The 27,903-nt window shown below is 43.6% G+C and overlaps 2 long non-coding RNA genes across 3 annotated transcripts in view; one reads left to right on the forward strand and one right to left on the reverse strand.

Moving 5' to 3' along the window:
* The window catches only part of LOC144981599 (uncharacterized), a 383,701-nt gene that overhangs the window by 272,454 nt on the left and 83,344 nt on the right, over positions 1 to 27,903 (forward strand). The window lies entirely within an intron of this gene.
* On the reverse strand, positions 1,281 to 4,013 carry LOC105358203 (uncharacterized). 2 transcript variants are annotated; one of them, XR_013647199.1, is made up of 4 exons: positions 3,711 to 4,013; positions 1,954 to 2,238; positions 1,697 to 1,782; positions 1,281 to 1,620 (listed from the first exon to the last, which is right to left on the reverse strand). It is a non-coding gene; the product is annotated as an uncharacterized LOC105358203 (long non-coding RNA). The 2 variants fall into 2 exon arrangements; XR_013647198.1 differs by lacking the exon at positions 3,711 to 4,013 and adding an exon at positions 2,319 to 2,680.

Raw genomic sequence — 27,903 nt, forward strand, 5'->3', positions numbered from 1 at the left:
ACAGGAGGAAGGCAGAGACAAGACTTAAATACAGACAGGGCAGACAAGACACAGGTGAACACAATCAGGGCAGATGGGGACCAAAGGAAGTAAAACTTAAGAGACAAGACAGGAAACCTTTCAAAATAAAACAGGAAACAGAACCAAACAAGACAGAACAAGAACTAAGACGAAAAACAAGACACAACAAACTCAAACCATGACAAAATGGTCCGGTTCTAGAGGAGCTCTCAGTTCTGGAGGATTTCCCAGAGATCCAGTTCCTGAAACCTGACAGTTGGAATCTGCTCCTGGAATGTACTGATGGGTTTTCTGGAAGCTTTCAGGATGTTCTGCTGGACATTTGGTGGCGCCGCTCTCCTCTTTCCCCACTATAGTCATATGCCAAAGGGTCACAGTATTATGACAGCATTATTTCAATGACAGGGCGCACAGACATCCCTAATCAAAGCCTGTTTTTACTCTTAGCACTTCAAGAGAAGTTGGGCCTTCTACTGAGAAGAAAAACAACATAAACAGCTCACTGTCAGAGTCTTGTCTCAGAGCATCAGTAATAAAAGAGAAACTGTCAAACAGTGAACTCCTGCGGCACTTTAGTCATGAGTTTGTTCTCATTTCATCTCTCTTCATTTTCTCCAACAAATAATATATACTCCAGTATCTTGATGGAACCCTTCACTAGCGTGTTTTCATGTTGCTTTCTGTTCACATCCAAGCAGCTGGAAAAAGCTGTTTGGAGTTTCTTTTGCGTTGGAACCAGAGGAACATCTGCAGTTTCAGGGGGAGGCTGAAGCCCCCCCAGGGGCTCAGACGGCGTCTCCTGGATCCATGAAGATCTCTGCTGACGAGGAACTCATGAGCAAGGAAATGTCTTTCACAAAGGCACAGATTCCACACAATTCTGAGAGAGTCCATCCAAAACTTTATTGACTTTAGAAATATACAGAAATACAGAAATGTGTTATCACTTGAACTGAAATGCAAGAAAAGGAAAAGAAAAACAAAGGATCACCCAGGAACTGTAAATAAACTTTATTTTTACATAAAAATATTAGATGTATCATTTAATCTACAGCTTCCTCCTCTGCAAAATGATTTATAACCTGATGAACCAGATTAAATTAATCAGTTCAGGAAGGGATATACAAATGACTTTCTTTTTCTCCTTTTTCTTTCTAGGATTTATGAACGTGACCCATTAAACCTGGAGTGAGTTCATCAACAATAAAGCAGGTATCATTCCACAATAATTTGCTCCAACCTTTAAAGCATGAATCTGGTGGATGAAAGCGCTTTTTACTTCACAGCTTTTGTACAACATCTGCATCCAACGCTCACCTCATTCTCTTTGTAGAAAATTAGGATTACATGAGCAAGAATGACAATGACATTTTCTATAAATGAGCTACTTTACTCATTAGTTTCATCTTTAATATTGTTTGGGGTCAAATGTTAATATTGCTGCTTATTGAAACTATTGGTAATGTAATGCAGAGTTCTACAGCTGCAGCCTGGACTGTTCATTCTTTCCTTCACACTGCAGTCCTCTCCTCTGTACAGCCTCCAGAACCAGAACCATCAGGAACGTCTCGGTTCCTCTCGTGTTCTCCGTCTGCTTTTCTAAAAGACAACAATTCACCATCACTATAAAATACTTCAGGTCCTGTATTTGCCGTGCAGGTTGTGTGTTCAGTACCGTGGCGTAGAAGCAGGTGACGAGGATCATCGCCATCAAACCCACCGAGACGACAACCCAACGGATCATCAAACCCACCACAGAGACTGAAACAGAGGATTTCTGCTGAGTCATGTTGGACATTTGATTCTTCAGGAATTGGAACTTTTTCCTGACACACTTGGTGCTGATCTGGATCAGTAAATTCTAGAATTACAGAGTGTTGCAGCAAAATGGGACATGATCAGTAAAATAATGACGTTGGTGTTTGGTTTTACCTGAACAGATTATTTCAAGAGTAGATTGGCTTTGATCATCCCAACGCATAATATCACAGTCTTCCAGTGATGGGCCACACGGAGGCTGGATCCACCACACTGATCTGTTCAGGAAGTTGTCTTTGCTTCTAGTAGACAGAGCAGAACCACAACCCAGCTGAGCGCACACTGCAGAGGCGGAGTCCCGGCTCCAGTTAGAAGCAGCTACTGGTCCCCAGTCTCCACCGTAAAACATCTCCAGTGTTCCAGCACAGTGACTGACGTCTCCCTCCAGGCGGATGATTCCTTCATGTAGACACAAACAGATATGTTATTGATAAATGATTACACCTGATACCAGTTTAAAGCTGTGGCTCCTCCTCCACCTGAACAGGTGAGGTCAACAACTTTGTCTGATGAGGAGCTTCTCTCTAGTCTGGCGTGGTTGCAGTCCAGGAGAGAAGACTCATGACCTTTACAGAGAAACTCTTTGTTCCACTTTGGAGCTTCTGCTTCTCCATAGAGCGCCCCCTGGAGGACTGAAGGAGCCCCACAGCCCAGCTCCCTACAGACCACCTCTGCATCCAGCAGGTCAAAGTCATCTTCACACACGGAGGACCACCAGTTGTTGGACTTCACCTCCAGCCTGCCTGAACACCGACTGGATCCGTTCTCCAGCCTGACAGAGTCTGTGGATCCAGAAGAGAAGACCAAGTTTAGAACGGTTCACAATGAGGAATATTTCAATTCTCTGGACTCAAACATCTCAGGTTACTAAAAAAACGACTAAAGATCGACTCAATGACGCATCACAAACTGACAGTGAGACGTACATACAGTCGGCATCAGAAGGTTTGTTACCTGAGCAGGTGATTTCCACCGTGTAGCTGCTCATTCGAATGTGATACGAACATAGCTCCATATTTAGTGGAAATTCATAAAAGCAGTTAGACCAAATCCAGAAAACTGGCTTTTTTCTTGGAAGTTGTTTAGTTGTCGATGAAACGTAGGATCCACACTTCAGGTTCTTGCACACAGAAGCTAATGTTCTCTCTGTTCTTTTAAATCCCCATCCATCAACAGCCCTCCATTCTCTTCCGATTTTCACCTGGAGTTCACCAGAACAACGACTCGATCCCATCAATCTCACAGGATCAGGATCTGAAAGAAGCCAAGAAATCAAAGATTATTTGAGAAACATGGAAACAAAACCAGGTCAAGATCTGACCTTCAATCTGTAGCAAATGCTGTCTTGCTAGCACACAAGGAAGTGCAAAAACTGCTGCTTTGTCAAAGTGGGAGGAGCTTCCCTCCACCCGTCCACTTCCCTAAAGCTCCGTTCACATTGGCCTCAGTAACGCGTTTAAGCAGCCACTTCCAATGAAAAGTCAATGTAAACGTGCATTTAGGGCTTCTGGTTCAAAACTCTCACATTCACGCTTAGCTATGCAAGTTTCTATGACCGTTTTTAGGCTCCAAGAACAAAACACGCGACCTTTGAACTCACGTTGAAACCAGCTGAAACTTTGACCAATCAGAGACTTGGATTTGGTAATGACCAGTGAGTGAATATGGGTCACATGCCCGGTGCAAACAGAGCTTGAGATGACTTTCAATCAAACTTTTACTGATTGATGTACCTGCACAGGTGTTCTAGACATTTCTATAGTGGCGTAAATGTCACTAAAAGTTCCATCTGTGCTTATTGATCCATCAGCTCCCACTGAGATTGAACATGTTACAGAAACACGCCTACATTCACTAACTGGCAGCTGTACCTGAGCAGGTGAGTCCAACAGCTTTGTCAGGTGGACAGGCTTTTGTTTTCCTCCATGAGCTTCCACAGTCCAGAAGAACAGACTCATGACCTTCACAGAGAAACTCTCTGCTCAATATGGGAGCTTCTGCTTCTCCATAGAGCGCCCCCTGGAGGACTGAAGGAGCCCCACAGCCCAGCTCCCTACAGACCACCTCTGCATCCAGCAGGTCAAAGTCATCTTCACACACGGAGGACCACCAGTTGTTGGACTTCACCTCCAGCCTGCCTGAACACCGACTGGATCCGTTCTCCAGCCTGACAGAGTCTGTGGATCCAGAAGAGAAGACTAAGTTTAGAACGGTTCACAATGAGGAATATTTCAATTCTCTGGACTCAAACATCTCAGGTTACTAAAAAAACGACTTAAGATCGACTCAATGACGCATCACAAACTGACAGTGAGACGTACATACAGTCGGCATCAGAAGGTTTGTTACCTAAGCAGGTGATTTCCATCGTTTTGCTGGTCATTGCATCATAATAGAAACATTCCTCAATATTTAGTGGAATTATATGAAAGCAGGGAAAATTAATCCAGAAAACTGTCTTTTCTCTTGGAAGTTGTTTAATGGTCGATGAAACGTGGGATCCACACTTCATCTTCTTGCACATAGATGCTAATATTGTCTCTTTTCTTTCATATATCCAAGCATCAACAGCTCTCCATTCTCTTCCGATTTTCACCTGGAGTTCACCAGAACAACGACTCGATCCCATCAGTCTCATAGTAACAGGATCTGAAAGAAGCCAAGAAATCAAAGATTTTTTGAGAAACATGGGAACCAAACCAGGTCAAGATCTGACCTCCAATCTTTAGCAAATGCTGTCTTGCTAGCACACAAGGAAGTGCAAAAACTGCACTTTGTCAAAGTGGGAGGAGCTTCCCTCCACCCGTCCACTTCCCTAAAGCTCCGTTCACATCGGCCTCAGTAACGCGTTTAAGCAGCCACTTCCAATGAAAAGTCAATGTAAACGTGGATTTAGGGCTTCTGGTTCAAAACTCTCACATTCACACTTAGCTATGCAAGTTTCTATGACCGTTTTTAGGCTCCATGAACAAAACACGCGACCTTTGAACTCATGTAGAAACCAGCTGAAACTTTGACAAATCAGAGACTTGGATTTGGTAATGACCAGTGAGTGAATATGGGTCACATGCCCGGTGTAAACAGAGCTTGAGATGACTTTCAATCAAACTTTTACTGATTGATGTACCTGCACAGGTGTTCTAGACATTTCTATAGTGGCGTAAATGTCACAAAAAGTTCTGTCTGTGCTTATTGATCCATCAGCTCCAAGTGAGATTGAACATGTTACAGAAACACGCCTACATTCACTAACTGGCAGCTGTACCTGAGCAGGTGAGTCCAACAGCTTTGTCAGGTGGACAGACTTTTGTTTTCCTCCATGAGCTTCCACAGTCCAGAAGAACAGACTCATGACCTTCACAGAGAAACTCTCTGCTCAATATGGGAGCTTCTGCTTCTCCATAGAGCGCCCCCTGGAGGACTGAAGGAGCCCCACAGCCCAGCTCCCTACAGACCACCTCTGCATCCAGCAGGTCAAAGTCATCTTCACACACGGAGGACCACCAGTTGTTGGACTTCACCTCCAGCCTGCCTGAACACCGACTGGATCCGTCCTCCAGCCTGACAGAGTCTGTGGATCCAGAAGAGAAGACCAAGTTTAGAACGGTTCACAATGAGGAATATTTCAATTCTCTGGACTCAAACATCTCAGGTTACTAAAAAAACGACTTAAGATCGACTCAATGACGCATCACAAACTGACAGTGAGACGTACATACAGTCGGCATAAGAAGGTTTGTTACCTAAGCAGGTGATTTCCAATGTGCGGTTGCCCATTGTGTTTTCATACAAACATTCCTCCATATTTAGTGGAAATATATGAAAGCAGGAAGACCTAATCCTGAAAACTGTTTTTTCTCTTGGAAGTTGTTTAGTTGTCGATGAAACGTGGGATCCACATTTCAGGTTCTTGCACACAGATGCTGATGTTGTCTCTGTTCTTAGAAATCTTTCAGCATCAACAGCTCTCCATTCTCCTCCGATTTTCACCTGGAGTTCACCAGAACAACGACTCGATCCCATCAGTCTCATAGTAACAGGATCTGAAAGAAGCCAAGAAATCAAAGATTTTTTGAGAAACATGGAAACAAAACCAGGTCAAGATCTGACCTTCAATCTGTAGCAAATGCTGTCTTGCTAGCACACGAGGAAATGCAAAAACTGCTGCTTTGTCAAAGTGGGAGGAGCTTCCCTCCATGTTACGGCTGTGGTTATATATATTTGGGGTTTTTTTTCTGTTTAGTCTGTGTTTCTGTGAAATTTTTTCAATCAGAGTGAGACATTATTGTTTTTTGTGGATCTTTGTTTCTGTGTCTGATTATATTCAGGTGTTGTACTGAAATGGGTGTTGCTTCCATTTGGACCCAAGCTGATGGAGTTATCCTTTAAAAGCACCACTTGGACCTCCAGCCTGGGAGAAGGGAGCTCGGCTGTAATCAGTCTCCACTGCAGCTTGACCCTCTTCTCCATTTGTTTAGTTTTTCTGTTTTGCACTTTGTAATTCTTTGTGGTTTTGTGTTTAGGCCCACTCTGTAGTTTTGTCTGGTCTAGTTTTGTTTAAGTGAAGCTGTAGGGGTGAACTGACATTTTCTTTAGTACTCCTTTTCTCCTGGGGGGTATTCCAGAAAGCAGGTTATGCTAGCTCCCACGGTAAGTTTGGGGCTAAGGAAGTTGATAACCTCAGCTTTCAGTTCCATAAATGAAGGTATGTTTCAGGATATGTCAAGTTGCCATAGCAACTCATGCTCTGAACATAACCTGGTCGGGAGCAGGTTTACTTGAAGGTTAGTTTGTTTACAGAGGTGAAGCAGCATGGCGTGTCCATTTGAAGATGATTCAGTGGATGAAGAAGCTCAGATAATACTTTTTCCGCCGTGAGAGGGTGATAAGATCACATATGGATGTTGAGAATATAAACTTTACACTTTGAGTTCTAACTTAATTATTTGCTTCAGTTAAGAAAAAACATTTTTTAGTGAAGTCAGTAGTTATCAGACAGTTATTTTACTTTTATTTAAATTAATTCAATTAAGTAGGTGTAACTTTGGTGCTGCTGTAAGATCAGCACCGCAAGGAATTGTGGGATACAATTCCCTTTGCCTGTCTGGATGGATTTGGATTTATTTTGGGTTTTTTGAAAAAATGTGTTCACTTGTTTAGCTGTTTTACTGTATTTTCCCCAGGTATTTGTTCTGTTATCTTTAATTCTTTCTGCACCATGAGTGAGAGGAAGGAAGAAGATGATGAGGTTATTTAGCATCAATAGTTCTATGGTATCGCATAAGAATAGGAGTTACAGGTGGAGTCTTGGTAATTAAATGAATGGTATATATTATAAATCCACAACATATTATTTATTTGAATTTTATGAAAATAAGAAATTCTGCAGCCTCTAACTTAGACATATGAGAGTTCAAGAAGTACGATAAATTCAGATGGACAGCTCTCCATCCTCATTCTCCTGGACCTCACTGCAGCATTTGAGACCATCAGTCACTCCATCCTGCTCTCCCGTCTCAAGAACGGTCTCAACATCACCGGCTCTGCTCTATCCTGGCTTCAGTCCTACCTCACAAACCTTCAACAGTTTATCAAGGGAAACAATTGCTCATCCTCCACAGCTCCTCTGTTGCAAGGTGTTCCCCAAGGTTCGGTGCTTGCCCCACTCCTGTTCATCCTTTACCTCATTCCCCTTGGTGACATCATCTGACAACATGGTTTAAATTTTCACTGTTATGCTGATGACATACAACTATACATCTCCACCAAATCCATCAGCTCCACCACTTATTTCACACTCACCCGCTGTCTAACAGACATCAAAACATGGCTTGAGCAAAATTTTCTCAAACTCAACTGTGATAAGACCGACATAATCATAATTGGCCCCAAAGCCATCACAAAATCCATACAAAATTTTCAGTTAAATTTCAATAACACCACGCTTTCTTCATCACCAGTCATCGGCAACCTTGGGTTTCTCTTTGACACTAATCTATCACTTGAGCAACATGTTAATCAAATCACTCGGCCTGCCTGTTTCCACCTGAAAAACATTGCCCGCCTCTGTTCATCCCTCTCCTTTGCTGCTGCTAAAACCCTCATTCATGCTTTTATTACCTCCCGGTTAGATTATTGCAATAGCATACTCCTTGGTACACCCTCCAGAATAATAAATAAGATGCAATACATTCAGAACTCTGCTGCCCGTCTGCTCACACACACCCGCTCCCGTGAACACATCACCCCCGTCCTTCAAGACCTTCACTGGCTCCCCATCCATCAGCGTATCAAATTCAAAGTTCTCCTCATCACTTTCAAAGCCCTTTATAACCCGGCCCCACCATACCTCACCGATCTCCTCGAGCGTCACACCCCTTCCCGCTCCCTGCGCTCGTCCGATGCTAACCTTCTGTCTCTCCCCTGTCGGACCAAGCGCCGAAACTGTGGAGACAGAGCCCTTTCCATTGCTGCTCCAACCCTATGGAACACTCTGCCCCAACATCTCAGAGACTGCACTGACCTCCCAGTTTTTAAAAAATCACTTAAAACTCATCTTTTTAAAATAGCTTTTAATCGTTAATGTCTTCTATGTTTTTATTAATATTTTTATTGTATTAGCTCTGTTCTTATGAACTGTTTTTGCTCATGTGTTGTAAAGCATCTTTGTGTGCCATTTAAAGCGCTATACAAATAAAAAAAATTATTATTATTATTATTATTAAAAACATTTAATTGAATTGGAGTAATATGACATTTAGTTAGATATGTATGCAAATTTGAGTTGTAAAAACAATTATTCAGTTGGATATTAAGAAATTATGTTGAATACATTTAACTTAATTAGTTGTTACCAATAAAAATAATTCCTTTACGTTTTATAAGTTGTGTATATATACATCACAGAGTAATTGAGTAATCGTTCTTTTTCTCCAAGCAGAAACTCTTTCTTTTGCTGATGATGCAGCAATGTTACTTTTTTGATAGACGTATAATCTTCATACGGCGTCAATAAAAGCTCAGACTCACTAAATTATAGCACCCTCTTTTGTTCTCCATGCGTATCCATGGTAACTCTGGAAATTGGCGATCTATTGAGAATGTCTTTATGTACCTGCTGTGCACGTGCATTAACCCAGGGTTACCATGTAATTAAGCTAACTCATATCTAGGGATGGGTATCATTTAGGTTTTAACGGTACCACTACTCTTATTGATACTGCTTATCGATCTAGTATTTCAACAATACAAAACATTTTACTTTATGCCCCTTTTCCGGTGTAGGGGTACCTAGAGGGGCATAACATAAAAGTGACAGTTTTTGCCCATTTTAAATTAATTAATAAACACCAAAGATTGTCTCTGTACAAACATTCATCTTCAGTTTTGTCCCTTTTGGGGTCACAGGGCTGCTGGAGCCTAACCCGACCACTTACGGGTTAAGGCAGGGGAATGCCTGGACAGGTCACCAGTCTGGTTGCCGTACAAATATAACAAATTTAATTACAAATGAATAACAACCAACAAGAACTTCAAGTAAAGCAAAAAGACTTCAGGGTGAACCAAAACCAAAATGACAAATAAAACCCCACCCAACTGAAATCTGTTTTCTTGCCTGTACTAAAAGAAAAGGGGAAAACAAAGACAAACACCAACCTCTCTGGACTAACACGAACAGGGGGGTATTCAAAAAAACATGTTTAAACTACCCTGACTTTAACCCTGAACTCTGGCTGAAATCTGCCTGAACTTGCTTACTCTGGGTATGTTGGTTACAAAAGACCGGATATAACTAGGGATGGGTACCGAGCCCCGGGGCAACATTCTCAAAGACCGCACCCACCTCCACGGGGCGCGGGGCTGTTGTTCACACAGTACTCGGCACGTGCGTAAAACTAATTAAATCAGTGCCAGAGCGCCCCGACTATCTTGTCAATCTGCTGCTATGATGACCGTTATTTGCGCTCTCTGTATAGAAAACACTGGAGGAGCGCGGGAAAAAACAACTCTCTCATGGGCTGTGATGCTGTAGTATCGCGAGACCCGATGAGAGGAGGGTGGTGAGTTAACTTGGCGGCGCGCCACAAAGTTAACAAAATTTGAAAGTTTGTCAAGCATTTGTCAGCCAGGAGGACTTGGAAGACCTGGAGAATTACATCGACGATGATTGGAAGACCCGGAGACCACTGTGAAGTCCTTCATGGAGGCCCACCTGAAGCTCCCCAAGGAAGAGGTCCAGAAGATCAGTTTCCACACGGTTCACCGGCTCGGAGGAAAGAGGCCAGACAACAAGCACCCGCGTCCAATTGTTGCCAAATTTGAGCATTATAAACAAAAGGAGCTGCTGAAGGGCCGAGGCTGGGAGCTGAAGGGAACACACCTCAGTGTTAACTACCAGTTTCCAGTCGAGATCCTTCGCCGTTGGAAAATCCTCTTCCTGCTGAGGAGGAAGCATCTCACTGCTGGATCACGAGCGGTGGTGGCCGTTGACAAATTGAACGTGGACGGCCGGCTGTTCCGGGACCCAGAGCTAACACCCTGCCCGTGCTGAAGGCTTTCAGAGGTGCACTGACATCTGCGCTGCCCAGAAGAAACCCGCAAACGTATTTTAGTCAGACAACTCTTGCAGTAAGAAATATTTATTTGACATACTTAATTTTCCACATTCTTTAAGTTGGCATTCACATCTTTTCGTTTGGCATAAGGCTCCGTTCAATTCCATGAGAAATTTCCAAAAAAACTTTCGGGTAACAAAACCCCCCTTTACGGAGCCAACAGGTGGAAGCCAGGGAGAAGGGGGGGGGGGGGGCGAAGAATGAGCGCTGAAGGTAAGAAGGAAAATGAACAACTGCGCACCTGGGCTTAAATAGGATGCTGAGCAGGTGAGTTAATTGACTGAACCGCCATAGGGTAGTTACCTGTAAAACACTGCAGCGAGTATCTGCCTGAAATACGACAAGACGTCATTTCAGTCAGACAACTCTTGCAGTAAGAAATATTTATTTGACATACTTAATTTTCCACATTCTTTAAGTTGGCATTCACATCTTTTTGTTTGGCATAAGGCTCCGTTCAATTCCATGAGAAATTTCCATAAAACTTTCGGGTAACAAAACCCCCAACACCAAAATCATCCAGAAGAAGAAAAATGTGAATGTATAATCAGTGTGTAATAAAATGGGCTGTGTTTTCGGCGGCATTCCATTTTTATTTCATTTCCCAGTATGACTGCTATGTGTGACCCGGCACCATTGACCGTTGGGCCGCCCCCGTTCGAGTACAGCGCCACGAAGGGAACATGCTAACTAGTGGATCTGCTATGTGTGACCCGGCACCATTGACCGTTGGGCCGCCCCCGTTCGAGTACAGCGCCACGAAGGGAACATGCTATCTAGTGGATCTGCTATGTGTGACCCAGCACCATTGACCGTTGGGCCGCCCCCGTTCGTGGAAACCACTAGAGGAACATACTATCTGAAAGAGAGAGGGAAAGAAATAAAAGGGGAGCCATCATAAGAATTACTCATACCTGATCTTAGAACGTAAGCTCACGTCCGCAAAACGCTGTGCGGAACTTTAATTTAAACTGCCAAACAACCCGTATGAGACATTAACTTAACATCCAATCCAAGCTTCCAATGGCGTATTATGACATGCTTAAGTAACAGCCATTATTCAAACTTCCATTAAACTAAGAACAAGCTTGATGGCCATAAACTTCTTCCATTTTGGCAACTATATATACATGGGCTTAAGTAACATCCATTATTTCGAAGCTCCCAACGACAGTATAACGAACGAGCTTAATAGCCATAATTTTCTCCATTTGGCATTCCAATTATGAGCGCTCAAGGAACATCCATTTAATTGAGGTTCCATCCATATATTAAGAACGAGTTCAACGCCCATAATTACTATGCTTCATTGGCATACTACAAACAAATGAGCTTAAGAACCAAATTCGAGCTCCAGCGCATACTATGATAAAACTTTGAATATCCTAAATTTTGAGGCTTCCACCTGGCAATAATTTTCATTTAACATCTATAATCGAAGAATTTACATTCATTCTGCGGTTGACATTGATTTATTAATTCAGTCAGAAGTGTCATTGGAATGCAGAGGAGGTCCAACGCCCCGTCACTTTCAGTGCAGCAATAGGTACGTCGAGCAGTCATCGTTGCAGCACCAGATCAAGGAATGCATGGGTGACATCATTTCCTGGAAACGGAGAAGCTGATCGGGGCGTAGGGGTTCGCAGGTTCAGGATGTGATGCATAGATAAAAACAAAGCAGTATTAGTCTTGACAAGAATATATAAATAACCCAGAAACTGATCAGTTTCAAAATGCTTGAGATAAATGAAATAACAGTGCTTTTAAAGAACAAATCTGAGAAAGTGAAATTTAGTAAATAGTCAAGGTAAAGACCCATTGTGGATTTATCACACCCTAGAAACCACCATAATTACAAATTCCAACAGTGAAATGATAGTGAAATATATAACCTGTGCGAAATCTTAACACCAATTTCTTATATACTCCAATGATAAGAAAAGTAACCTTTGACAGTTTCAGAGGGACGCACCTTTAGGAGGCCATCGAGGAGTAGGTGATGGGAAGAGTAGCCAAGGAGATTTGTAGATGAGGAAGGTCAACATCCCACGTAGCAAAGGATTACATCTCGGCTGGATTTGATGCTTTGTATTTGATATTAGTGGTTCTCAAATTGGTGGACAACAAAGTACAGACTACTGAAATTTTAATTAGCCAAGGGCGTCTGGATACTGCAAAAGAGAACTTGGGAGCCATGAGGGATCATAGGTTTTGATAGTATTTTTTCTAGACTGACCTTAAGCATTTAGAGGCGGAGTATAACAAGCCTCTAAATGGGAATGCATCTAGCAGAGTGCCATCTGCTTAAGAAAGGCAGATAGAAGACTGACTTGTGGACACAAGATGTAACTCTTGAACTAAGCTTGAGAGCGTAAGTGATATATTTCCTATGGCCAGGGTAGAAATTGCTCAAGGTGTTATTTAAACATTAACCAAGTCAACCGATGACACAATACTATCATTCACTATTGAAACAGCCTTAATATAATCTCCAAGGATTAAATAACCGGTCAACCCCTTAAAACCATCAGAGCTGTGGATTCTGGCGGCCGGACAAACACAAACCACTCTTCTTAAATCCTTTTCCCCAAAACCAGAAGGCGCAGACTCAGAAGAACAAGTGGAGGGAGCCTGAAGACACGACAGTCATCATAACAAAACCACTCCAGGCATAGAGAGGGAAAGATCAAACGCAAAACACGAAAATCCAGAACAGGAACACTGGGCCCAGGACCGAACTACCCAGAACAAGAACACAAGATGAACGGATGACCATAGGACCAAAGCTACAGCAATGTCAGGTGGCCCAATTATTGACAAATCATATTCAACCAAAAATTGAATAAACGACATGCTGCACAAAAGGTAGAGATGACATATTGGGGAGAGACAAGCATCAATGAACCACCCAAATCCATAGAAGAAAAATAAATCCGGACGGGTGGAGGACCATACATTATAGACAACGTGGAAACCCAGATTTGAAAATAAAGTTTTTCTCTTTCTTATTTTTTTATTTTTTGACACAGAGATTCAAAATACCAGGGATACAGAGGAAATTTGGCCACCAAGAAATCATCAATAACTCGCAAAATGAAGGGGAACCCATCGCCTACAAATATCCAGTACAGGGCTTCTGATAATAAAGTCGATATTATGAGGACTGCCACGACAGCTGAACAGAACAGAACAGTGAGACCATCAGTGACAGAAGACATCCTCAGCCTTATATCGCGTTCGGAGGAAATCGTGGAGACAGCATGGGCAGCTGAAGAAAATATATACTAATCCTGAAGGAGCATGGGGAACCAGACCAGTGATGCCCAGAAGATGAACTGCGAGGCGGTAACAGGTCCAGATCAAGTCACGTCAACCTGAACACTTCCTAGGGGCCACCCTCAGTGGAGGCTTTGAAAACGATGCCCCGGAAGAATCCATCACATAGCACCCACAAACCTCCAAACCAAACCAGAGAGAAAACAACAAATTAACTGTCCATCCGAGAAAACAAGGCCGCGACGAGACTAACACACTCACTAATGCGGCCGACACAAGTCCCTGAAGCCAGGGCAGGACCCACTGGGGTACACAGAGCGGGAAAAACAGGCGGAGCAGAACCAGATGCAGAACTTGCCGAGAGAATAAAATGAGCCATAGACGCTGCATAAGAGAGACCAATCATAGGGAAAATGTCCAAAGAGGAGAACCGGGTCCAAGAGACACTGATTCACATTCTGACTAACCAGCAGCTACAACAATGAAGAAAATAAACAGAAGAACCGCCATAATAATAAAGCCAGCATCGAATTAAAGATAGTCAAGATTCACACTCAGCTCCCAAAGAACAAAACAGCAACAGAAAAAAATGCTAAAAGCCACAACAAATTCAGCCAGCATGAGAAACCAGTCCAGACGAGGACCGCTAGCCTTCACAACCACAGAAAAGACCCCACAACCCCTGAAACAATAACCGGACGACGCAGAACTACGCAGCAGAAAAGGAATCAGAAGTGCATCATGAAGTGGACCATAAGTCCAAAACTACAATTCCCAGGGTCATTAGGTGCGTGACGTCCCCGAAGTAAACAGGAAGCAAGAGCGTAGCCCTAGAAAAACAACACGGGAAAGAACCACATGCCGCTCACCGTAGAAATTCGGCTGACCACGGCAGACGAGAAGACCCGGACTGCTCCTCCTGCTACTCTTAGGAAAACTTTTTATTTCTCTTCCCCTCTTACATTCATGTTTCTGTTGTTGTTTCGTTGTTTTTGTTCTTTCTCTTTTCTTCTTCACAGAATTTACTACACTGGACAGAGGATGTTCAAGATGGGTCTCAGTAACTCAGACATTTGCGAGCACTGTAACAGTAATCTACCCGACAGTTACATGCACGTACTGTGGTTCTGCACGCCTGTCCAGGCTCTCTGGCAGCAGGTATGTGCCGATCTATCAGTCTGGCTTAAGGTTTCAATCACGGCTTTACCGTCACTTTGTGTGCTTGGTGACATGAGTGCCATCGATGAAGAAGGAGGATTAGTATCTATCATTTTCATAACTCTTTGTATTGCTAAAAAAACTATTTTAATAAATTGGAAAAACAAGAAAAATATTAATGTAAGTCCCTCTTGGGACCCCCAGTCGCTCTGGGTGTCATCCGCTTCGGCTGCGGGGTCTGGAGTGGGGTGGGGCTTGTCGGCCCTGTCCTGTGGGGGGTCCCACCATACAGCCACTTCAGGCGTGATCCCAGCCCCAGGTGTAGATGGGCAGCCCATCCAGTGCCGCTGGACCTCCCCCCCGAGCAAGGCCCCCCACCGACCCCCCCAGTGCAGGCAAGGAGACCACCCCCCAAGCCAAGCCAGACCACCAATGCACCACCACCACCACCACCACGCACCCCCACACCCAAGCCCAGAAGACCACGCAGCACCCCAGCCCGCCCCACCCAGGTACCGGACCCGACCCCCTGACCAACGGAGCCCCCATCGCCCCCCATCAGGCACCCCCACCCCGAACCATGGCAAGGAGCAGCAACGACCAGGCCCCCCCGCCCCCTAAGTCCTGGAGTTACCTATGGGAGACCGAAGAGACTGAATTCTTTCAAAGTTACCCCGGGGCCCTGACCCCCGGGGCGTGATTGAATTAAATATTTCACACTAGTTTGAATGCATAAGTGTGCGTGTGTGAACACTATCTGTTTTGTGTACATGTTGACATGTGGACATTTTTGCAGCTAACAGGTGTGTTGATGACATTTGTGTGTGTGTGTGCAGACAGCCCCCCCCCCTTTGAGATTTGTATTACATCTGAACCTCACCGCAATGATAAGCATACAGTAACTTGTGGCTTTATGCTGCTTCATGGTTTTACCCCCCTCCTATAATCACCATCCTACCCCCCACCCCCCCTCTCTAGCATCCCTCTCTTCATCCCTCTTTTCCTTTTCCCTCTGGTCCAACACAAAAGATTAATAACCCCTTTTGTTAAAGTAAAATATTTCCAACACAAGAGGCCCTTAGTTCTCATCTGTTTGCCAGGCTGTTTGACAGGACAAGTAAAAAATAAAAATTAAAAATACAGCTCTCATCTGCAGAAGATGTGAACAGGTAAAGAGAAAAAGCAGGTAGAGAGGAGGGTGGGTGCTTTGGCTTTAAACTGTCAGAGAGATGGAAACACGGGCGTCAAATTTAGACGCAGCTTTCACTGAGGGAGTTGAAGCAGAGACTCTCTCTGGAATGATTATATGAACTCAAATATTTATTTAATTTTTTTATATTTAAATCATGACAGCAATATGTCAAAAGATTGCTTTTCTTTAAATAACCTCTTTTTTCGTGTATTTTACTTTTCAAGTTGGAAAAATGTACTAAGTGAAATGTTTTGTACACAAGAAGCCAGACAGACCTCTCGCTATTCAGTGAGAATAGCGACATTAATATCATCATTAATTAACGGAAAATTGACTGACTTGGTGGGTTAAATATGGCAGATTACGTTTATAGCTTGTGGGATGTAAAAATAGGCGACAGTACCGATAGCAGAGCCGTGGAGGTCAGAACTTAACGAAACTGTGGTCTTGGAAAATGTTTTGGAACCGACGTCCCCAGAGATAGCAAGTTAAGGAAAATTTCAGCCAGAGTTCAGGGTTAAAGTTAGGTTAGTTTAAACATGCTTCCTGGAATAACCCCCTGTTCATGTTAGTCCAGAGAGGTTGGTGATTGTCTTCGTTTTTACTTTTCTTTTTACCTTTGTGCTATCGTATGGGGTCCAGATGACCCCCCCCTTACATTGATGTGTTCTCCCTACCATGACAAAGGTGGATAAAGGTGGAAAGATTTCATGTAATCCATGGACACCAGTGAAGATCACAAATCATTGAAGAAAAAAGGTTCAGAGCTCTGTCTAGTGGGTCTAGATGACCCAACTCCCAATGTTAAAATACCTTGGAGGCACGTTAACGTTGGGAATGGGGTCATCTGGACCCCACAAGATAGCACAAGGGTTAGTACAGGTAAGAAAACAGATTTCAGTTGGGGGGGGGGTTGTTTGTCATTTTGGTCTTGGTTCACCCTGAAGTCTTTTTGCTTTACTTTAAGTTCCTGTTGGTTCTTATTCATTTATAAATAGTTTGTTATATTCGTAAGGAGACGATGATTTGGTGCTTTGTTATGAACTACGAACGGGCAAAAACTGTGAGTTTAATGTGATGCCACTCTAGGTACCTCTACACCAGAAAAGGGGCGTAGCATTCCACCCGTCCACTTCCCTAAAGCTACGTTCACATCAGCCTCAGTAACGCGTTTAAGCAGCCACTTCCAATGAAAAGTCAATGTAAACGTGCATTTAGGGCTTCTGGTTCAAAACTCTCACATTCATGCTTAGCTATGCAAGTTTCTATGACCGTTTTTAGGCTCCAAGAACAAAACACATGACCTTTGAACTCACGTTGAAACCAGCTGAAACTTTGACCTACCAGAGACTTGGATTTGGTAATGACCAGTGAGTGAATATGGGTCACATGCCCGGTGCAAACTGTAATGTTAGAAGTGACCAGTAGAGGGCACTGGTGAGTTAAGCATGAAGGGACTGAGGTGGAAAGAACACGAGGAAGTGGTTGATGAATGTCTGGAACTGGAATGTATGTTAGAGAGCAACGGAGGAATAAAAGTCTCAAGAGTTGAACCTACAGAGTGTCCTGCAGTCTATTTTATGTCTGTAAGACAAGAACAGACATTACACAAACAGAGCTTGAGATGACTTTCAATCAAACTTTTACTGATTGATGTACCTGCACAGGTGTTCTAGACATTTCTATAGTGGCGTAAATGTCACAAAAAGTTCCGTCTGTGCTTATTGATCCATCAGCTCCCAGTGAGATTGAACATGTTACAGAAACACGCCTACATTCACTAACTGGCAGCTGTACCTGAGCAGGTGAGTCCAACAGCTTTGTCAGGTGGACAGGCTTTTGTTTTCCTCCATGAGCTTCCACAGTCCAGAAGAACAGACTCATGACCTTCACAGAGAAACTCTCTTCTCAATGTGGGAGCTTCTGCTTCTCCATAGAGCGCCCCCTGGAGGACTGAAGGAGCCCCACAGCCCAGCTCCCTACAGACCACCTCTGCATCCAGCAGGTCAAAGTCATCTTCACACACGGAGGACCACGAGTTGTTGGACTTCACCTCCAGCCTGCCTGAACACCGACTGGATCCGTTCTCCAGCCTGACAGAGTCTGTGGATCCAGAAGAGAAGACCAAGTTTAGAACAGTTCACAATGAGGAATATTTCAATTCTCTGGACTCAAACATCTCAGGTTACTAAAAAAACGACTTAAGATCGACTCAATGACGCATCACAAACTGACAGTGAGACGTACATACAGTCAGCATCAGAAGGTTTGTTACCTGAGCAGGTGATTCCCAACGTGTCCCTGCTCATTGTATCGTCATACAAACATTCCTCAATATGTAGGGGAAATTTATACAAACAGCCAGAACTAGTCAAGAAAACCGGCTTTTCTCTTTGAAGTTGTTTAATTGTCGATGAAACGTGGGATCCACACTTCAGGTTCTTGCACACAGATGCTAATGTTGTCTCTGGTGTTAGAAATACCCAGGCACCAACAGCTCTCCATTCTCTTCCACTTTTCACCTGGAGTTCACCAGAACAATGACTCGATCCCATCAGTCTCACAGAAGCAGGATCTGAAAGAACCCAAGAAATCAAAGATTGTTTGAGAAATATGGAAACCAAACCAGGTCAAGATCTGACCTTCAATCTGTAGCAAATGCTGTGTTGCTAGCACACAAGGAAGATCAAAAACTGCAACTTTGTCAAAGTGGGAGGAGCTTCCCTCCACCCGTTCTGTCAGTTCTTCACTCACTCGTTTGAAGCGCTCCAGCATATCTGCATGCAGGGACTTGTGGCTTTGATGCCAATTGTTGTCTCTGATGCAAGTGGAAACCCCTTGAAACACAGTATCCTTCAGTGTTTCAGTCTTTATCTCCCTGAGGGTCATAGCTGTACGTGTCAAATGAGTTGCAGCAAAATTCACATACTCCTCAGCAACCTCAGTAGCACGTGTGCTCTCACATGATGGAGACGCAGACGCAAGATAGGGCCTGAGGCTTCAGGCAGGTGGTTTTGACTTTATTGACTTGATTGTTCCATATGGCTTCCAAAGCTTTATGATCAGTGACAAGTGTGAATGGATGACCAATAGGTACAGGTGAAAATGCTTACTGCTCCAGACAATAGCCAGTGCTTCCTTCTCTGTCTGAGAATTTCTGCTCTCAACGTCACTGAGAGCTCTACTTGCATAGGCTATGACATGTCTTTCTGCTGTTTCATCTCGCTGACAGAGGATGGCACCCAGGCCAACCAGGATAACATTCACCAGTAATTTTGTCTCTCTGCCTGGATAGAAGTAGGACAAAACCATGTCACTCATAAGACCGTTTCAGTTTTTGCAGTGCAATCTGCTGGTCTGGGCCCCACACCCAAGTTGCATCTTTTCTTCTTGTGAGTTTGCGTAGTGGCTCTGTGATGGACGTGAAGTCCTTGATGAACCTGGAACAGTAATTGGCCATGCCAAGGAGACTTTTGATGTCACTGGGAGTCTTGGGGTCAGAGGCCTGGTGAACAGCAGCGACTTTTTTTGGGTCTGTGGACGCACCATCAGCGGAGCAAATGAAACCAAAGAACTCCAGTTTGGATTTGTTAAATTCACATTTGTCATTGTGAGTGAGGCCACTTTCCTTTAGCCTATGGAACAGAGCTCTAAGGTTGTCATCATGTTCCGCCTGTGAGGCACCAAAAACTATGATGTCATCATTGAAATTCTTCACACCCGCCAGACCTTGGAGAGTTTGACAGATGGCGTTCTGAAATACCTCAGCAGCAGATGATATTCCAAAACTGAGTTGTTTGTAGCGCTTGAGTCCTCGGTGGGTGGTGAATGTGGTGATGTATCGGCTGTGAGGGTGTAGCTCCAACTGATGATATCCAGTTGACGTGGGACCACTCTCCCATGGGCCCACCACCCGTAGGAGACCTCAAAAGGGGCCGGTGCAATGTGGTTTGGGTGGCAGTCGAGGGCGGGTGCCTCGGCGGCCCAAACCCCGATCATGGAACCTGGCTTTTGGGACATGGAATGTCACCTCTCTGGGAGGGAAGGAGCCTGAGCTGGTGCGACAGGTTGAGAGATACCGTCTAGATATAGTCGGGCTCACCTCCACACATAGCCTGGGCTCTGAAACTCAGTCCTTAGAGAGGGGTTGGACTCTCTACCACTCTGGAGTTGCCCAAGGTGAGAGGCGGCGGGCTGGCGTGGGCTTACTTGTGAGCCCCCAGCTCAGCCGCCAAGTGTTGGAGTTCACCCCGGTGGACGAGAGGGTCATGTCCCTCCGCCTCCGGGTGGGGGACAGGTCTCTAACTGTGGTTTCGGCTTACGGGCCGAACAGCAGTTCGGAGTACCAGGCCTTCTTGGTGTCTCTCGAAGGGGTACTGGAAAGTGCCCCAACGGGGGACTCCATTGTCTTCCTGGGGGACTTCAATGCCCACGTGGGCAATGACAGTGGCACCTGGAGGGGTGTGATCGGAAGGAACGCCCCCCCTGATCTGAACCCGAGTGGTGTTTTGTTATTGGACTTCTGTGCTCGTCATAGTTTGTCCATAACGAACACCATGTTCGAGCACAAGGGTGTCCATCAATACACCTGGCATCAGGACACCCTAGGCAGGAGGTCGATGATCGACTTTGTAGTTGTTTCAGGCGACCTTCGGCCCTGTGTCTTGGACACTCGGGTGAAGAGAGGGGCGGAGCTGTCCACCGATCACTACCTGGTGGTGAGTTGGATTCGCTGGCGGGGAAGGAGGCCGGAAAGACTTGGAAGACCCAAACGTACTGTGAGGGTCTGCTGGGAACGTCTGGCTGAGCCCTCCGTCAGGGAAGTCTTTAACCCCCACATCCGGGAGAACTTCAAACAAGTACCGAGGGAGGTTGGGGACATTGAGTCCGAGTGGACCATGTTTTCCACCTCCATTGTCTCTGCTGCTGCTCGGAGCTGTGGTCACAAGGTCTCTGGTGCCTGTCGCGGCGGTAACCCCCGAACCCGGTGGTGGACACCGGAAGTAAGGGATGCCGTCAAGCTGAAGAAGGAGTCCTACCAGGCCTGGCTGGCCTGCGGGACTCCAGAGGCAGCTGACAGATACCGGCAGTCTAAGCGAGCTGCGGCCCGGACTGTTGCGGAGGTGAAAACTCGGTCCTGGGAGGAGTTCGGTGAGGCCATGGAGAAGGACTATCGGTTGGCCTCGAAAAATTCTGGCAAACCATCTGGCGACTCAGGAGGGGAAAGCAGTTCTCCACAGGCACCGTTTTCGGTGCAGGTGGGGAGCTGTTGACTTCGACTGGGGACATTGTCGGGCGGTGGAAAGAGTACTTCGAGGATCTCCTCAATCCCACTGACACGCCTTCTTTTGAAGAAGCGGAGAGTGAGGACTTTGGGGTGGGGCTGTCTATTACCCGGGCTGAAGTCACTGAGGTAGTCAACGAGCTCCTCGGTGGCAAGGCCCCGGGGGTGGATGAAGTCCTGAGCATCTCAAGTCTCTGGATGCTGTGGGAGTGTCTTGGCTGACACGTCTCTGCAGGGTCGCGTGGTATTCAGGAACTGTACCACTGGACTGGCAGACAGGGGTGGTGGTTCCCCTCTTTAAGAAGGGGGACCGGAGGGTGTGTTCCAACCATAGGGGAATTACACTCCTCAGCCTCCCTGGGAAAGTCTATGCCAGGGTACTGGAGAGGAGAGTCCGTCCGATAGTCGAACCTCGGATTCAGGAACAACAGTGCGGTTTCCGTCCTGGTCGTGGAACAGTGGACCAGCTCTACACCCTATCTAGGGTGCTGGAGGGATTGTGGGAGTTCGCTCATCCAGTCCATATGTGTTTTGTGGATTTGGAGAAGGAGTTCGACCGCGTCCCCCGTGGCATCCTGTGGGGGGTGCTCTGGGAGTATGGGGTCCGGGGAGCCTTACTGAGGGCTGTCCGGTCTCTGTATGACAGGAGTAGGAGCTTGGTTCGCATAGCCGGCAGTAAGTCAGACCTGTTCCCGGTCCACGTTGGACTCCGGCAGGGCTGCCCTTTATCACTGGTTCTGTTCATAGTTTTTATGGACAGAATTTCTAGGCGCAGCCAGGGGCCGGAAGGGATCTGGTTTGGGGACCACAGGATTTCCTCTCTGCTTTTTGCAGATGATGTTGTCCTGTTGGCTTCATCGAACCGGGACCTCCAGCGTGCATTGGGGTGGTTTGCGGCCGAGTGTGAAGCGGCTGGGATGAGGGTCAGCACCGCTAAATCTGAGGCCATGGTCCTTGACCGGAGAAAGGTAGCTTGCCATCTCTCGGTGGGTGGAGTGTCCTTGCCCCAGGTGGAGGAGTTTAAATACCTCGGGGTCTTGTTCACGAGTGAGGGAAGATCGGTGCGTGAGATTGACAGGCGGATCGGAGCGGCGTCCGTAGTTATGCGGTCGCTCTATCGGTCCGTCGTGGTGAAGAGAGAGCTGAGCCGAAAAGCAAAGCTCTCAATTTACCGGTCGATCTACGTTCCAGTACTCACCTATGGTCATGAGCTATGGGTCATGACCGAAAGAACGAGGTCCCGAATACAAGCGGCTGAAATGAGCTTTCTCCGTAGGGTGGCTGGGCGCTCCCTTAGAGATAGGGTGAGAAGCTCGGTCACCCGCGGGGAACTCTGAGTAGAACCGCTTCTCCTCCACATCGAAAGGAGCCAGCTGAGGTGGCTCGGGCATCTAGTCCGGATGCCCCCTGGACGCCTCCCTGGAAAGGTGTTCCGGGCATGTCCCACTGGGCGGAGGCCCCGGGGAAGACCCAGGACACGCTGGAGAGACTACGTCTCTCGGCTGGCCTGGGAACGCCTCGGGGTCCCCCCAGAGGAGCTGGAGGAAGTGGCTGGGGTGAGGGAAGTCTGGGCATCTCTGCTCAGTCTGCTGCCCCCGCGACCCGGTCCCGGATAAGCGGAGGAAGATGGATGGATGGATGGATGGATGGTGTTATCTTTTTGTTGTTTTTTCAATTTGTATGCTAATAGTTTCATTGCTTTACTTCCTGCTTCGTAATATCCATGTTTTAGAAAAAACAATTTATTTTTAACTTCTTATGAGTATATCTCATCTGTCTCATTGTGTAGTTTTTTTTGTGTGTATGTATTTATGTATGTTTATTTTTTATTTTTTCCAAAATATTATTTATGAACCTTGAGAAAGTTATAAAGCAGTACATTTAAATTCACTTAGGGTCAGTTTTGAACCCATGTCATATCTCCATTCTCAACAATTCTTTTTCTTTTTTTTTCTAATAACAAAACTTAGTATCTAACAAGACACAAAACAGGGAACAGCGGATGCATTATTAGAGAGGAAGGGAAGTCTAAAATTAAATAAATAAATAATAATAATGTAAAAATAAAACATTAATCTTGATTTTTAATACAAGTAAGACATATCCAATTACCTCCATTTGTTGTAAATTATTAACATAAAATATCCATTGTGACCATATCTTCAAAAATTTGGGCATCTCTATCCCAAGTGAGTAGGTTAGTCTTTCCATCTGACAGATTTAATTTACAATGTCTATCCAATTGTCCAAGCTGGGTACAGTGGGGAGGAGCCAGTGTCTTGTCACTGCTTTTTTACCAGCAGTTATTACTATTTTGAATAAATTTTCATTGGTAGGTGGGAGTTGTGTCTTACCTAAAATCAGATTAGTAAAATCACAGGGTATTGTCTTATTTAATATAGATTCAATGTGTTTATGTATTTCCTTCCAAAAGTGTTTTATAATGGCACGTTCCCAAAATATGTGTTAATGGTTGGCTTCTACTTCTCCACACTGCCTCCAGCACTTGTTTTTATCTCCATTGCCATGTTACTTTTGTTTGGGTGTAATAAAAATCCTCATCAAACATTTCCATCTAAATTCTCTCCATGCATGTGAATTTGTACATTTCCACACTGATAAACAGCAATCTTTCCATTCTTCGTCTGTCATAGTTGGGTTGCTTTCTTTCTCCCATTTACTTTTTATATATTGAGTTGAGGTCAATTTTTTACTCATAAATCCCTTGTAAAGTCTAGATATCATACCTTTTTTACATTTTCCTTTGTATGCTGTTAATATTTCACCAAACACTGGTTCCTGTGTATCCATGGTGTGGAGGATCTCTTTGTTAATGTAGTTGCGTGATTGTAAATATCTGTAAAAATCATTTTTTCCTAAGTTATAATTATCCTTAAGTGTTTGGAAATCTTTCATTATTCCCTTGTCCATTAAAGAGTGATATATGTTTAACCCTTGCATTGTCCAGTGACGAAATATGGTGACTAACTGGTTAGGTTTGAAATCATGGTCGTATGCACATCATCTTACAATTTTTAAGTTATTGTGTAGTCTGTATTCGTCCTTTATTTGGGACCAGATTTTTAATTGTGTCATTATCCATGGGTCTTCAACTTTTCCCAGGTTTTCCCCTATGTTTTTGTTTCCCATGAGCGCCTGTAATGGAGGGTCTAAGACTAAAAGTAATTCAATGTCTTTCCAACGAGCATAATAATTTGGATTACAATGAGTTATTAGGGGTTTGAGTTGTGCGGAATAAAAGTAATCTTTTAGGTTAGGGACCGTTATCCCTCCACTTTCTTTGGGGAGCTGTAGGGTTTTAAATCTAATATGTGGCTTTTTCCGCAGCCAGATGAATCTTGATAAAATTTTGTCCCATTGTAAAAACTGTTGTTTAGTAAGTTCAGCAGGATAGGCTTGGAAGAGAAACAGGAATCTCGGTAGTAGGTTTGTTTTCACTGATTCAATTCGTTTGGTCAGGCTGATGTAAGGGACGGCGGACCATCTGTTGATGTCAGATTTTATCTTTGTAATCAATTCTTCATAATTATATTTTGTTGTGTTAGTAATATATTTGGGAATTATAATTCCCAAGTATTTTAGTAAGGACAGGTCCCATTTCAGATTTAATTTGGTACGTAATGGGGTTGGTGGATTATAGTTTAATGTCAGTATTTGGGTTTTCCCCATGTTTAACTTATATCATGCGTAGTATCCAAATGTAATTAAACATTCAAATAATCTGGGCAATTATTCATTAGGTTCACTTGTGTAAATTATTACGTCATCAGCATATAGGGCAACCTTATGCTCGTCCCCCTGCAATAGATATTCCTTTTACATCCTTAGATGAGCGAGGGGTTCAATGTAGAGTGCAAAAAGGAGGGGTGAAAGTCCACATCCTTGTCTTGTTCCGTGTTCCAGTTCAAAGGTGTTTGACAATTGACCATGGATTTTTATACAGGCGGTTGGTTTTGTGTATAGTGATTTTATTACTTTTATGAACTTATAATGAAACCCAAATCTCTCCAATACTTTATATAAAAACCACCAGCTGACAGAATCAAAAGCTTTTTCAGCATCAAGGCTGACCATTGCTGCTCCTATTTTGTTTTTCTGAATATGACTCAATATGTGTAAGGTTCGTCTTATGTTATCATGCGCTTGCCTTTGTGAAATAAAGCCTGTTTGATGAGACATGGCAGAACAGATTCTAATGTCTTTGCCATGATCGCTGTAAACAGTTTATAATCCACATTGAGGACAGAGATGGGTCTAAATGAACTACAGTTAAGTGGGTCTTTTCCTTCTTTCGGGATTACTGATGTATTTGCTTGTTTCCATGTAGGTGGTATTTTGTTCTCTTTTAATACTTTATTTAAAATTTGGGTTAGAAAAGGTAATAATTCCATTTTGAATTTTGTACCATTCTGAAGGAAAACCGTCTGGCCCGGGTGCGTTATTTGCCTTGAGATCTGTTATGGCTCTTGACAGTTCTCCTTCGGTTATTTCAGCTGTTAGTAACTCATCTTGATCCTCTTTTATGAATGGTAAATTAAGCGTTTTTAATAAATTCTGTATTTGGTGGGGGTATTTTAAGTTTGGTTGTGTGTACTGAAGGAATTTATATTTTTGGTAATTTCATTAGGGTTGTCAGTCTTAAATTTTATTACATTGAAGATAAGTCATTTGCTGAAGTGTGTGTTTTAACATCCTATGTGCTTTGAAGAAGCTTCCTTAAGTTGCATATGTGAGAGGTTTCAGGAATGCAGCTCCAATCTCATCCATGGCCGGCCCTCCCTATACGCGAATTACGCAGCCGCGTAGGGCCCCCGTCATCACCAGGGCCCCGAAGTGGCGAAAAAAATGAAATAAAGAAAGACCCAAATCTGGCAACCCATTTGATAGAATTTCCGTACCAACGTGCGCTCTGAATGTTGTGCAAAAGAAACTTGCCTGCACTTTTGTGATCCCCCCTTCAACACACCTGAACCAATCTGGCAACCCAAATAAGGACGTCACGCCCCTCTTAGCAACGATTGGTCAACATCATTCCATCTGAGCCATACACAGCGTGCATTTACGAGCGCATTTTTGTTTCAATAAAGTTGCGAAAAGGAAAAAAAACGAGCACATTTTATCACACTGATCAAAACGACAAGACAACTTCATGCCAAAGAGATTTTATCCATCATTAGGAGCTGAAAAAAGATGAACTTCAACATCAATCACAAGGTAAATTTGGAGGATGTTGGAGCCGTATTTTTATTTATTTTTTATTTATTTTATTTATTTTATTTATTTGTTCCTTTCATGAAAATTGATGTTCAAATGTTTACATGTTTGTCTTACATATTGAACATTTTCATGATTGGAAGGGAGCAGAATTGAAGAATACAATTCTTATAATTATCTGCTCCCTTTTAAACATTACATTTACATTTCTCACACCATCACCTGTGCTCAGATTTCACAATGTACAGTTCCACTACACAGTAAATACATTCCATTCATTTAATACATACATTCCAAAAATTGCATTCAACAGTCAAGTTTGTACAAACTAATTTGTTTAGCTTTATACATGCGTTTAAATTTAATAATATTTTGACAACTTTTTAACTGATTCTCCTGGGAATTCCACATTTTTACCCCTGCTATAGACAAACACTTTTGCTTTAATGTTGTTCGAGCAATCTGTTGTTTGAAATCATATTTTCTCCTATGATTTTCATCTCCTGTGGTAAAAATAAAAAGCTTTTGTAGGTCTTCTGGTAAATCTCTGTTTCTGGCTTTAAACATAACTAATAAGGTCTGCAATTCAATTAAATTTTTAAGTTTTAATAAGCCTGACTTAATAAAAAGATCATTTGTCTGATCTCTAAAATTAGCTTTGTGAATAATTCGAATAGCTCTCTTCTGTAGTAGAATTAAGGGCATTATATTAGTTTCATATGTATTTCCCCACACTTCAATACAATATGTCAAATAAGGTAAAACCAAAGAGCAATATAACATGTGCATAATATGACATGGTAAAACATATTTAGATTTGTTCAGAACAAAAAGGCTCTTGGCTACTTTATTTTTTACATAAAATATATGAGATTTCCATGTTAATTTGTCGTCCAACATAACCCCTAAAAATGTAAATTCAGACAGCTGTTCTATTTTTATATTGTCAATGGACAAAGTCACTTCTGTTTTTTCTTTATTACCAAACACCATAAACTTTGTTTTTGTTAGATTCAAAGATAGTTTATTGTAGTCAAACCACATTTTGAGTTTTATCATTTCCATTTCAATACTTTTAGCTAAGGTTTTCAGATTATCCCCAGAACAGAAAAAGTTAGTATCATCAGCAAATAAAACAAACTGTAACAACTTAGAAATATCACAGATATAATTTATATATAAAATAAAAAGTTTAGGTCCTACAATTGAGCCTTGTGGGAGTCCATAAATAATATTCATAAGATCAGACTTCTTACCTCCAAACTGTACATATTGTTGTCTGTTTTGTGAATAACTGGTGATCC

Source organism: Oryzias latipes, chromosome 13 (genome assembly GCF_053564925.1).
Source record: "Oryzias latipes strain Hd-rR chromosome 13, Olatipes_Hd-rR_3.1".
NCBI lineage: Eukaryota > Metazoa > Chordata > Actinopteri > Beloniformes > Adrianichthyidae > Oryzias > Oryzias latipes.